The sequence below is a fragment of the Ranitomeya variabilis genome, chromosome 2 (assembly GCF_051348905.1).
Source record: "Ranitomeya variabilis isolate aRanVar5 chromosome 2, aRanVar5.hap1, whole genome shotgun sequence".
Taxonomy (NCBI): Eukaryota; Metazoa; Chordata; class Amphibia; order Anura; family Dendrobatidae; genus Ranitomeya; species Ranitomeya variabilis.
Genome location: NC_135233.1, coordinates 777,212,398 through 777,226,990, shown reverse-complemented (window position 1 = coordinate 777,226,990; position 14,593 = coordinate 777,212,398).

Here is a 14,593-nt window from a genome sequence, read left to right as displayed (position 1 = left end):
TTTCCTGGCTTTGGGGTTGCTTTATGAGGAACCTCATTTAGAGATTCAGGCTGAAAAAGCCTTGATGGCCCTGTCTCAAGGGCAAGATGAGGCTGAAATATACTGCCAAAAATTTCGTAAGTGGTCTGTGCTTACTCAGTGGAATGAGTGCGCCCTGGCGGCGAATTTCAGAGAGGGTCTCTCTGATGCCATTAAAGATGTTATGGTGGGGTTCCCTGTGCCTGCAGGTCTGAATGAGTCCATGACAATGGCTATTCAGATTGATCGGCGTTTGCGGGAGCGCAAACCTGTGCACCATTTGGCGGTGTCTACTGAGAAGGCGCCAGAGATTATGCAATGTGATAGAATTCTGTCCAGAAGCGAACGACAGAATTTTAGGCGAAAAAATGGGTTATGCTTCTATTGTGGCGATTCAACTCATGTTATATCAGCATGCTCTAAACGTACTAAGAAGGTTGATAAGTCTGTTTCAATTGGTACTTTACAGTCCAAGCTTATTCTATCTGTGACCCTGATTTGCTCTTTATCGTCTATTACCGCGGACGCCTATGTCGACTCTGGCGCCGCTTTGAGTCTTATGGATTGGTCCTTTGCCAAACGCTGTGGGTTTAATTTAGAGCCTCTGGAAGTTCCTATACCTCTGAAGGGTATTGACTCCACGCCATTGGCTAGTAATAAACCACAATACTGGACACAAGTAACTATGCGTATTAATCCGGATCACCAGGAGATTATTCGCTTCCTTATGTTGTATAATCTACATGATGTGTTGGTGCTTGGATTGCCATGGCTGCAATCTCATAACCCAGTCCTCGACTGGAAAGCTATGTCTGTGTTAAGCTGGGGATGTCAGGGTACTCATGGGGACGTACCTTTGGTTTCCATTTCGTCATCTATTCCCTCTGAGATTCCGGAATTTTTATCTGATTATCGTGACGTTTTTGAGGAGCCTAAACTTGGTTCACTACCTCCGCACAGAGATTGCGATTGTACAATAGATCTGATTCCGGGCAGTAAGTTTCCAAAGGGTCGTTTATTTAATCTATCTGTGCCTGAACACGCTGCTATGCGGGAATATATTAAGGAGTCCTTGGAAAAGGGACATATTCGTCCTTCGTCATCTCCCTTAGGAGCCGGTTTTTTCTTTGTATCTAAAAAAGATGGCTCTTTGAGGCCGTGTATTGATTATCGGCTTTTGAATAAAATCACGGTTAAATATCAGTATTAGGGTTGAGCGACTTTCATTTTTTTAAGATCGAGTAGGGTTTTGGGAAACCCGATTTTGTCCAGAGTCGAGTCGAGTGCAGTCGGCCGATTATCGCTAAAAGTCGGGGATCGACCGAAACACGAAACCCAATGCAAGTCAATGGGGAAGCATAGTCGGCAGTGAGTGGAGGCCAGGAAAACACCTACAGTGCCCATTTTAATGCCAAAAACATCCATTCTTGTTTCTGAAGCTTGCCAATCTTAATTAACTGTATAATAATAGTTGGGCATAAGGAATTGGGGGAAAGTTGTGGGGGGAGTAGGGCTGGCTCAAGTTTTTCGTGGGCCCAGGAAATGCGGACTACGTCACGGCGGTGTTGCAGGGAAAGGTAAGTATTTAAAAGTTGCAAGTGCTGTGATCCTGAGCAAGCAGGGGGGGCCCACTCGTTCGCATTGCCACTGGCACAGGGCCCCTCAAAGTACGGCGGTGTGTTTGCATGGCGGGGGCGCCTCCCACCAGCAGCGACACTTTTGCGTACTCTGAGGGGCCCTGTGCCAGTGACGTCGCCAACGAGTATGCCCCCCCACCTGATGAAGGAACCTGCACTTTCATCTGCACCTTCCTCTTTGTCCCTGTGTAAGGTGGTATAACATGCGGGAAGGGGAACCTTACTTTCAGCAGGGTCAGATTCTGGCTGTGTAGAGTACAAGGGGAATGTAGTGGTCTAGGTCAATGTACCAGCAGACTCATTTAGCAGTGGCTGGGCAATGGGCAGGATGAGGAGGAAACAGATATAGGGCCAAAGAATAAAGTAGGCTACATGCAGTTCAAAATTGGTAACAGGACTAAACAGGCGGCATTGCTTTGTTCAGTGGAGTAGCAAACCCAAGAGCAGCAGACACTGTTTCAAGGGCCTAACCACACTAGTAGGCCAAATGCAGTTTAATATCTGATAGTATAGGGCGAAAGCCAGAATGTGGAAGCTCAGCTTTGTTCAGTTGAGGACAACACCAGGGAGGGGCAGACACCTTTAGTAGGCCGGAAAAGCCTATTGCATTTTTTAAAATGGTAATTTGGAGCAGAAGGTTGAAGCTCAGCTTTATTTAGTTGAGGGCAACACCAGGGAGGGGCAGAAGCCGTTAGTAGGCCCTAACCACCATTTTTTTTTTTTTTAAAACCACTTAATGAGAGCCGGAAGGTTGAAGCTCAGCTTTATTTAGTTGAGGACAACACCAGGGAGGGGCAGAAGCCGTTAGTAGGCCCTAACCACCATTTTTTTTTTAAAACCACATAATGAGAGCCGGAAGGTTGAAGCTCAGCTTTATTTAGTTGAGGACAACACCAGGGAGGGGCAGAAGCCGTTAGTAGGCCCTAACCACCATTTTTTTTTTAAAACCACTTAATGAGAGCCGGAAGGTTGAAGCTCAGCTTTATTTAGTTGAGGACAACACCAGGGAGGGGCAGAAGCCGTTAGTAGGCCCTAACCACCATTTTTTTTTTTTTTAAAACCACATAATGAGAGCCGGAAGGTTGAAGCTCAGCTTTATTTAGTTGAGGACAACACCAGGGAGGGGCAGAAGCCGTTAGTAGGCCCTAACCACCATTTTTTTTTTAAAACCACTTAATGAGAGCCGGAAGGTTGAAGCTCAGCTTTATTTAGTTGAGGACAACACCAGGGAGGGGCAGAAGCCGTTAGTAGGCCCTAACCACCATTTTTTTTTTTTAAACCACATAATGAGAGCCGGAAGGTTGAAGCTCAGCTTTATTTAGTTGAGGACAACACCAGGGAGGGGCAGAAGCCGTTAGTAGGCCCTAACCACCAATTTTTTTTTTTTTAAAACCACTTAATGAGAGCCGGAAGGTTGAAGCTCAGCTTTATTTAGTTGAGGACAACACCAGGGAGGGGCAGAAGCCGTTAGTAGGCCCTAACCACCATTTTTTTTTAAAAACCACTTAATGAGAGCCGGAAGGTTGAAGCTCAGCTTTATTTAGTTGAGGACAACACCAGGGAGGGGCAGAAGCCGTTAGTAGGCCCTAACCACCATTTTTTTTTTTAAAACCACATAATGAGAGCCGGAAGGTTGAAGCTCAGCTTTATTTAGTTGAGGACAACACCAGGGAGGGGCAGAAGCCGTTAGTAGGCCCTAACCACCATTTTTTTTTTTTTTAAAACCACTTAATGAGAGCCGGAAGGTTGAAGCTCAGCTTTATTTAGTTGAGGACAACACCAGGGAGGGGCAGAAGCCGTTAGTAGGCCCTAACCACCATTTTTTTTTAAAAACCACTTAATGAGAGCCGGAAGGTTGAAGCTCAGCTTTATTTAGTTGAGGACAACACCAGGGAGGGGCAGAAGCCGTTAGTAGGCCCTAACCACCATTTTTTTTTTAAAACCACTTAATGAGAGCCGGAAGGTTGAAGCTCAGCTTTATTTAGTTGAGGACAACACCAGGGAGGGGCAGAAGCCGTTAGTAGGCCCTAACCACCATTTTTTTTTTTTAAACCACATAATGAGAGCCGGAAGGTTGAAGCTCAGCTTTATTTAGTTGAGGACAACACCAGGGAGGGGCAGAAGCCGTTAGTAGGCCCTAACCACCAATTTTTTTTTTTTTAAAACCACTTAATGAGAGCCGGAAGGTTGAAGCTCAGCTTTATTTAGTTGAGGACAACACCAGGGAGGGGCAGAAGCCGTTAGTAGGCCCTAACCACCATTTTTTTTTAAAAACCACTTAATGAGAGCCGGAAGGTTGAAGCTCAGCTTTATTTAGTTGAGGACAACACCAGGGAGGGGCAGAAGCCGTTAGTAGGCCCTAACCACCATTTTTTTTTTTAAAACCACATAATGAGAGCCGGAAGGTTGAAGCTCAGCTTTATTTAGTTGAGGACAACACCAGGGAGGGGCAGAAGCCGTTAGTAGGCCCTAACCACCATTTTTTTTTTTTTTAAAACCACTTAATGAGAGCCGGAAGGTTGAAGCTCAGCTTTATTTAGTTGAGGACAACACCAGGGAGGGGCAGAAGCCGTTAGTAGGCCCTAACCACCATTTTTTTTTAAAAACCACTTAATGAGAGCCGGAAGGTTGAAGCTCAGCTTTATTTAGTTGAGGACAACACCAGGGAGGGGCAGAAGCCGTTAGTAGGCCCTAACCAAAGTTGAAGGCCAAATGCAGTTTAATTTCTGATACTATAGGCCGAAAGCCAGAAGGTGGAAGTTCCGATTTAGACAGTGGAGGACAATTTGAATTAGGGACTGCAGACAGACTTAGTAGGCTGTCCCCTGTGGACCATGCATCCACCACATTAACCCATTGCGCCGTAATGGACACGTAATCTTCCGTGGCCATGCCTACAGGTCCATGCGTCTGTTGTCAGGTGCACCTTTGTACTCACAGATTGCCAGAGTGCATGGACAATGCGGTCTTCTACATGCTGGTGGAGGGTTGGGATGGCTTTTCTCGCAAAAGAAGTGTCGACTGGTTAGCTTGTAGCGTGGTACAGCGTAGTCCATCATGGCCTTATTAATAGTAAATAAAATATATAACTAGGCTCTATGAACTTTTAAATAGGTTCCAGGGGTACACGGGCAGCATTGGTGTGGTCAGTGGAGGAGTATTGCAAGTAGGGGCTGCAGACAGGCTATCAAAGGCCTAAAATAACAAACAGTAGGCAGTCATGGCAGTTTTACATCGGTTACATGGATACACAGGCAGGCACTCCAGGCAGCATTGTGCTCAGTGGAGGAGTATTGCAAGTAGGGGCCGCAGACAGGCTATCAAAGGCCTAAAATAACAAACAGTAGGCAGTCATGGCAGTTTTACATCGGTTACATGGATACACAGGCAGGCACTCCAGGCAGCATTGTGGTCAGTGGAGGAGTATTGCAAGTAGGGGCCGCAGACAGGCTATCAAAGGCCTAAAATAACAAACAGTAGGCAGTCATGGCAGTTTTACATCGGTTACATGGATACACAGGCAGCTAGGTGGTGAGTGGAGGAGTATTTAAAGTAAGGACCGCAGACAGGCTATCAAAGGCCTAACATAACAAACAATAGGCTCATGGCAGTTTTACAGCGGTTACATGGATACACGGGCAGGCAGCTTGGTGGTGAGTGGAGGAGTATTTAAAGTATGGACCGCAGACAGGCTTCGAAGGCCTAACACAATAAAATGGGCTGGCTGTAGGCACTTTAAAATTGGTTCCAGGGGTACACGGGCAGCAGTGGTCTGGTCAGTGGAGGACTAGTGGAAGTATGGACCGCAGACAGGCTTCGAAGGCCTAACACAATAAAATGGGCTGGCTGTAGGCACTTTAAAATTGGTTCCAGGGGTACACGGGCAGCAGTGGTCTGGTCAGTGGAGGCCTAGTGGAAGTATGGACCGCAGACAGGCTTCGAAGGCCTAACACAATAAAATGGGCTGGCTGTAGGCACTTTAAAATTGGTTCCAGGGGTACACGGGCAGCAGTGGTCTGGTCAGTGGAGGCCTAGTGGAAGTATGGACCGCAGACAGGCTTCGAAGGCCTAACACAATAAAATGGGCTGGCTGTAGGCACTTTAAAATTGGTTCCAGGGGTACACGGGCAGCAGTGGTCTGGTCAGTGGAGGCCTAGTGGAAGGAGGGACCGCAGACAGGCTTCGAAGGCCTAACACAATAAAATGGGCTGGCTGTAGGCACTTTAAAATTGGTTCCAGGGGTACACGGGCAGCAGTGGTCTGGTCAGTGGAGGCCTAGTGGAAGTATGGACCGCAGACAGGCTTCGAAGGCCTAACACAATAAAATGGGCTGGCTGTAGGCACTTTAAAATTGGTTCCAGGGGTACACGGGCAGCAGTGGTCTGGTCAGTGGAGGCCTAGTGGAAGGAGGGACCGCAGACAGGCTTCGAAGGCCTAACACAATAAAATGGGCTGGCTGTAGGCACTTTAAAATTGGTTCCAGGGGTACACGGGCAGCAGTGGTCTGGTCAGTGGAGGCCTAGTGGAAGGAGGGACCGCAGACAGGCTTCGAAGGCCTAACACAATAAAATGGGCTGGCTGTAGGCACTTTAAAATTGGTTCCAGGGGTACACGGGCAGCAGTGGTCTGGTCAGTGGAGGCCTAGTGGAAGGAGGGACCGCAGACAGGCTTCGAAGGCCTAACACAATAAAATGGGCTGGCTGTAGGCACTTTAAAATTGGTTCCAGGGGTACACGGGCAGCAGTGGTCTGGTCAGTGGAGGCCTAGTGGAAGGAGGGACCGCAGACAGGCTTCGAAGGCCTAACACAATAAAATGGGCTGGCTGTAGGCACTTTAAAATTGGTTCCAGGGGTACACGGGCAGCAGTGGTCTGGTCAGTGGAGGCCTAGTGGAAGTATGGACCGCAGACAGGCTTCGAAGGCCTAACACAATAAAATGGGCTGGCTGTAGGCACTTTAAAATTGGTTCCAGGGGTACACGGGCAGCAGTGGTCTGGTCAGTGGAGGACTAGTGGAAGTATGGACCGCAGACAGGCTTCGAAGGCCTAACACAATAAAATGGGCTGGCTGTAGGCACTTTAAAATTGGTTCCAGGGGTACACGGGCAGCAGTGGTCTGGTCAGTGGAGGACTAGTGGAAGGAGGGAGCGCAGAAAGGCTTCAAAGGCCTAAAATAACAAACAATAGGCTCATGGCAGTTTTACAGCGGTTACATGGATACACGGGCAGGCAGCTTGGTGGTCAGTGGAGGAGTAGGGACCGCAGACAGGCTATCAAAGGCCTAAAATAACAAACAATAGGCTCATGGCAGTTTTACAGCGGTTACATGGATACACGGGCAGGCAGCTTGGTGCTGAGTGGAGGAGTAGTGCAAGGAGTGTCTGTCCCAGTACTCCCAAAATATAAATAGATGTTAATGTCTCGCAAAACAACCAAAACAAAAAAAAAGATGGCATACTTAGGTACAGGGGTGGGCTCATCTGCTGTGTTTCTGACATAGTAATTTGGCAGTAACTATTTAATGGTGCCAATATAGGACACAGACACAGACTACTTTAAGTTGCATCATAGATGTCTACAAATTTGTATTGTCAGTGCCAGACATTGAATGATGTCAGCGAATAGACTAAAGATTGGTGGAGCTGTGCGACATAATTTTGCACGTAGTACAGCCCAGTTTGAGCTGGGGTAGGGGGGAACTCTCTTGAGGCCGGCGGGACCGCCCCAGGGCCACTCATGTTACAACGGTGTGTCTGACGTTGGGTGCGCACCACCACCGCCAGAGACACTACATTGTACTATGAGGGACCCAGTAGCAATGCCGTCAACCAAAAGCGAGCACACCCACCTCTTCAGACAAACAGCAGTCTCACGGGTGCTTGCGCCAAGTCGCGATACCACGGCCCCGTGTGGGGAGTTTGGCCATTTAGGGAGGTGTAAACATGTCGTATGCTGTACAATCTGCAGCAGCAAATTAGACATTAGAAAAGTAATTCACAGGCAAGAGCTTTTCATAGGAAAGCTAGGTGTCGGCCGGGCAAGGTGGGGCAAAAGATTTTGAAATCCAGTTGTGGTTCATTTTAATGAATGTTAGATCGTCAACATTTTGGGTAGCCAGACGAGTCCTTTTTTCGGTTAATATTGACCCTGCAGCACTGAATACTCTTTCTGATAGGACACTTGCTGCCGGGCAAGCAAGCTCCTGCAATGCATATTCTGCCAATTCTGGCCAGGTGTCTAATTTGGAGGCCCAGTAATCAAATGGGAATGACGGTTGAGGGAGAACATCGATAAGGGATGAAAAATAGTTAGTAACCATACTGGACAAATGTTGTCTCCTGTCACTTTCAATTGATGCAGCAGTACCTGTCCTGTCTGCGGTCATAGCAAAATCACTCCACAACCTGGTCAGAAAACCCCTCTGTCCAACGCCACTTCTGATGTGTGCACCCCTAACACTCCTAGTCTGCTGCCCCCTGGAGCTCGTGTGAGAACGATCACGTGCGCTGTGTGCTGGGAATGCCTGAAGCAAACGGTCAACAAGAGTTGATTGTTTGGTTGCTAATATTAGTTCCAAGTTCTCATGTGGCATAACATTTTGCAATTTGCCTTTATAGCGTGGATCAAGGAGGCAGGCCAACCAGTAATCGTCATCGTTCATCATTTTCGTAATGCGTGTGTCCCTTTGTAGGATACGTAAGGCATAATCCGCCATGTGGGCCAAAGTTCCACTTGTCAAATCTCCGGTTGTGATTGGTTGAGGGGCAGTTGCAGGCAAATCTACGTCACTTGTGTCCCTCAAAAAACCAGAACCCGGCCGTGACACGCAACCAATTTCCTGTGCCCCCGTGAAAGTTTCCGCATTAAAAATATACTCATCCCCATCATCCTCCTCGTCCTCCACCTCCTCTTCGCCCGCTACCTCGTCCTGTACACTGCCCTGACCAGACAATGGCTGACTGTCATCAAGGCTTCCCTCTTCCTCTGGTGCAGACGCCTGCTCCTTTATGTGCGTCAAACTTTGCATCAGCAGACGCATTAGGGGGATGCTCATGCTTATTACGGCGTTGTCTGCACTAACCAGCCGTGTGCATTCCTCAAAACACTGAAGGACTTGACACATGTCTTGTATCTTCGACCACTGCACACCTGACAACTCCATGTCTGCCATCCTACTGCCTGCCCGTGTATCCTCCCACAAATAAATAACAGCACGCCTCTGTTCGCACAGTCTCTGAAGCATGTGCAGTGTTGAGTTCCACCTTGTTGCAACGTCTATGATTAGGCGATGCTGGGGAAGGTTCAAAGACCGCTGATAGGTCTGCATACGGCTGGCGTGTACAGGCGAACGTCGGATATGTGAGCAAAGTGCACGCACTTTGAGGAGCAGGTCGGAGAACCCAGGATAAGTTTTCAATAAGCACTGCACCACCAGGTTTAAGGTGTGAGCCAGGCAAGGAATGTGTTTCAGTTGGGAAAGGGAGATGGCAGCCATGAAATTCCTTCCGTTATCACTCACTACCTTGCCTGCCTCAAGATCTACTGTGCCCAGCCACGACTGCGTTTCTTGTTGCAAGAACTCGGACAGAACTTCCGCGGTGTGTCTGTTGTCGCCCAAACACTTCATAGCCAATACAGCCTGCTGACGCTTGGCAGTAGCTGGCCCATAATGGGACAACTGGTGTGCAACAGTGTCATCTGCCGATGGAGTGGTTGGCCGACTGCGTTCTGTGGAAGAGCTGTAGCTTCTGCAGGAGGACGAGGAGGAGGAGGAGGGGGTGCGAACGCCTACAGCCAACTGTTTCCTAGACCGTGGGCTAGGCACAACTGTCCCTAAATTGATGTCGCCTGTGGACCCTGCATCCACCACATTCACCCAGTGTGCCGTGATGGACACATAACGTCCCTGGCCATGCCTACTGGTCCATGCATCTGTAGTCAGGTGCACCTTTGTACTCACAGATTGCCTGAGTGCATGGACGATGCGCTGTTTAACATGCTGGTGCAGGGCTGGGATGGCTTTTCTGGAAAAAAAGTGTCGACTGGGTAGCTCGTATCGTGGTTCAGCGTACTCCATCAGGGCTTTGAAAGCTTCGCTTTCAACTAACCGGTAGGGCATCATCTCTAACGAGATTAGTCTAGCTATGTGGGCGTTAAAACCCTGTGTACGCGGATGCGAGGATAAGTACTTCCTTTTTCTAACCAGAGTCTCATGTAGGGTGAGCTGGACTGGAGAGCTGTAGATCGTGGAACTTTCGGGTGTGCCGGTGGACATGGCAGACTGAGAGACGGTTGGAGACGGTATTGTTTCCGCCGGTGCCCTACATGCAATATTTCCTCCTACAAAACTGGTGATTCCCTGACCCTGACTGCTTTTGGCTGGCAAAGAAACCTGCACAGATACTGCCGGTGGTGCGGAAAATGGTGGCCTTACAGTGACGGAAGGGATGTTGCGTTGCTGACTAGCTTCATTGGCCGAGGGTGCTACAACCTTGAGGGACGTTTGGTAGTTAGTCCAGGCTTGAGAATGCATGGTGGTTAAGTGTCTATGCATGCAACTAGTATTTAGACTTTTCAGATTCTGACCTCTGCTTAAGCTAGTTGAACATTTTTGACAGATGACTTTGCGCTGATCAGTTGGATGTTGTTTAAAAAAATGCCAGACTGCACTCTTCCTAGACTCTGATCCCTTTTCAGGGATTGCAGACTGAGCTTTAACCGGATGGCAACGCTGTGCTCCAACAGGTTTTGGCTTTGACACGCGTTTTGGTCCAGATACGGGCCCGGCAGATGGAACCTGTTGCGATGTTGATGCCTGCTGCGGCCCCTCCTCCACCTCCGCTTCTGAACTACTGCCGCCTGCACCCTGTTCCCCCAATGGCTGCCAATCGGGGTCAATAACTGGGTCATCTATTACCTCCTCTTCGAGCTCGTGTGCAACTTCGTCTGTGTCACTGTGTCGGTCGGTGGTATAGCGTTCGTGGCGGGGCAACATAGTCTCATCAGGGTCTGATTGTGGATCTGTACCCTGAGAGGGCAATGTGGTGGTCTGAGTCAAAGGAGCAGCATAGTACTCTGGCTGTGGCTGTGCATCAGTGCACTCCATGTCAGAATATACTTGTAATGGGCATGGCCTGTTAAATGTTTCACTTTCTAAGCCAGGGACGGTATGTGTAAAGAGCTCCATGGAGTGACCCGTTGTGTCGCCTGCTGCATCCTTCTCTCTTGTTGTAGTTTTTGCTGAGGAGGACAAGGAAGCGACTTGTCCCTGACCGTGAACATCCACAAGCGACGCGCTGCTTTTACATTTACCAGTTTCGGAAGAGGAGGCAAAAGAGCTAGAGGCTGAGTCTGCAATGTAAGCCAAAACTTGCTGTTGCTGCTCCGCCTTTAAAAGCGGTTTTCCTACTCCCAGAAAAGAGAGCGTTCGAGGCCTTGTGTAGCCTGACGACGAAACTGGCTCCACAGCTCCAGACTTAGGTGGAATATTTTTATCCCCACGACCACCTGATGCTCCACTACCACTACCATCATTACCAGCTGACAATGAACGCCCACGACGACCTCTTGCACCAGACTTCCTCATTGTTTTAAAATCTTAACCAAAGTAACTTTATTTGTTGCTATCAAACAACTTACACGGTGAGCTATAACTTCAGTATGATTTCAATATCCCTTAACAGGTTGGTGAGACCACAAGGAAAATCAGGCACAATGTTACACACTCTGTTTTCTGTGGCACAAAATCACAGAGATGACACACACGCAGGACTGTCACTCAAGCACTAATGTCAATATTAATCTCCCACCTAATTTATTTATTTTTTTTTCTCAGGGAGACTTTAGAAACCAAATAATATTAAAAAAAAAAAAAAAAAGGCTTTCTATGGCCCACAATTAGAGAGAGAGAGGTGGCACAACCAGGAGTCAAGACTGGCGCACAAGCTGAAAGGGCAATATTACTCTCCCACTGTTTTTTATGTTTTTTTTGTTTTTTTCAGGGAGACTTTAGAAACCAAATAATATTAAAAAAACCAAAAAAAAAAAAGGCTTTCTATGGCCCACTGAATGAAAGGGAGAGAGGTGGCACACCCAGGAGTCAAGACTGGCACACAAGCTGAAAGGGCAATATTACTCTCCCACTGTTTTTTTATGTATTTTTTGTTTTTTCAGGGAGACTTTAGAAACCCAATAATATTTAAAAAAAAAAATAAATAGGCTTTCTATGGCCCACTGAATGAGAGGGAGAGAGGTGGCACACCCAGGAGTCAAGACTGGCACACAAGCTGAAAGGGCAATATTACTCTCCCACTGTTTTTTTAGGTTTTTTTTTTTTTTTCAGGGAGAATTAGAAACCAAATAATATTAAAAAAAAAAAAAATAGGCTTTCTATGGCCCACTGAATGAAAGGGAGAGAGGTGGCACACCCAGGAGTCAAGACTGGCACACAAGCTGAAAGGGCAATATTACTCTCCCACTGTTTTTTTATGTATTTTTTGTTTTTTCAGGGAGACTTTAGAAACCCAATAATATTTTAAAAAAAAAATAAATAGGCTTTCTATGGCCCACTGAATGAGAGGGAGAGAGGTGGCACACCCAGGAGTCAAGACTGGCACACAAGCTGAAAGGGCAATATTACTCTCCCACTGTTTTTTTAGGTTTTTTTTTTTTTTTCAGGGAGAATTAGAAACCAAATAATATTAAAAAAAAAAAAAAAAAAAAAAAAAAATAGGCTTGCTATAGCCCACTGAATGAGAGATAGCACACACAGCAGTGGCACACAAGCCCTTACTGAGGCCAATATTTTTCTCCCACTGATTGATGTAGTGTTTTTGTGTTGAGGTAGAATTTAGAACACAAATCACGGAAAAAATAAATAGGCTTTCTATGGCCCACTGAATGAAAGGGAGAGAGGTGGCACACCCAGGAGTCAAGACTGGCACACAAGCTGAAAGGGCAATATTACTCTCCCACTGTTTTTTTATGTATTTTTTGTTTTTTCAGGGAGACTTTAGAAACCCAATAATATTTAAAAAAAAAAATAAATAGGCTTTCTATGGCCCACTGAATGAGAGGGAGAGAGGTGGCACACCCAGGAGTCAAGACTGGCACACAAGCTGAAAGGGCAATATTACTCTCCCACTGTTTTTTTAGGTTTTGTTTTTTTTTTCAGGGAGAATTAGAAACCAAATAATATTAAAAAAAAAAAAATAGGCTTTCTATGGCCCACTGAATGAAAGGGAGAGAGGTGGCACACCCAGGAGTCAAGACTGGCACACAAGCTGAAAGGGCAATATTACTCTCCCACTGTTTTTTTATGTATTTTTTGTTTTTTTCAGGGAGACTTTAGAAACCCAATAATATTTAAAAAAAAAAATAAATAGGCTTTCTATGGCCCACTGAATGAGAGGGAGAGAGGTGGCACACCCAGGAGTCAAGACTGGCACACAAGCTGAAAGGGCAATATTACTCTCCCACTGTTTTTTTATGTATTTTTTGTTTTTTTCAGGGAGACTTTAGAAACCCAATAATATTTAAAAAAAAAAATAAATAGGCTTTCTATGGCCCACTGAATGAGAGGGAGAGAGGTGGCACACCCAGGAGTCAAGACTGGCACACAAGCTGAAAGGGCAATATTACTCTCCCACTGTTTTTTTAGGTTTTTTTTTTTTTTCAGGGAGACTTTAGAAACCAAATAATATTAAAAAAAAAAAAAAAAAAAAAAAAAATAGGCTTGCTATAGCCCACTGAATGAGAGATAGCACACACAGCAGTGGCACACAAGCCCTTACTGAGGCCAATATTTTTCTCCCACTGATTGATGTAGTGTTTTTGTGTTGAGGTAGAATTTAGAACACAAATCACGGAAAAAATAAATAGGCTTTCTATGGCCCACTGAATGAAAGGGAGAGAGGTGGCACACCCAGGAGTCAAGACTGGCACACAAGCTGAAAGGGCAATATTACTCTCCCACTGTTTTTTTATGTATTTTTTGTTTTTTCAGGGAGACTTTAGAAACCCAATAATATTTAAAAAAAAAAATAAATAGGCTTTCTATGGCCCACTGAATGAGAGGGAGAGAGGTGGCACACCCAGGAGTCAAGACTGGCACACAAGCTGAAAGGGCAATATTACTCTCCCACTGTTTTTTTAGGTTTTTTTTTTTTTTTCAGGGAGAATTAGAAACCAAATAATATTAAAAAAAAAAAAATAGGCTTTCTATGGCCCACTGAATGAAAGGGAGAGAGGTGGCACACCCAGGAGTCAAGACTGGCACACAAGCTGAAAGGGCAATATTACTCTCCCACTGTTTTTTTATGTATTTTTTGTTTTTTTCAGGGAGACTTTAGAAACCCAATAATATTTAAAAAAAAAAATAAATAGGCTTTCTATGGCCCACTGAATGAGAGGGAGAGAGGTGGCACACCCAGGAGTCAAGACTGGCACACAAGCTGAAAGGGCAATATTACTCTCCCACTGTTTTTTTAGGTTTTTTTTTTTTTTCAGGGAGACTTTTGAAACCAAATAATATTAAAAAAAAAAAAAAAAAAAAAATATAGGCTTGCTATAGCCCACTGAATGATAGCGCACACACAGCAGTGGCACACAAGCCCTGACTGAGGCCAATATTTTTCTCCCACTGATTGATGTAGTGTTTCTGTGTTGAGGTAGATTTTAGAACACAAATCACGGAAAAAATAAATAGGCTTTCTATGGCCCACTCAGTGAGAGATGGCACACACAGGGATGGCACTGTAGCAGAAATGCCAATCTTAATCTCCCACAAAAAAAAAACAAAAAAAAAAAAAAACTGTCCTACAATTACTATCTCCCTGCAGTAATGTAAGCCAGGTATGGCAGGCAGCAATAGGAGTGGACTGATGCACAAATTAAATAAAAAGTGTGGACAAACAAAAAAGATAGCTGTGCAGAAAGGAAG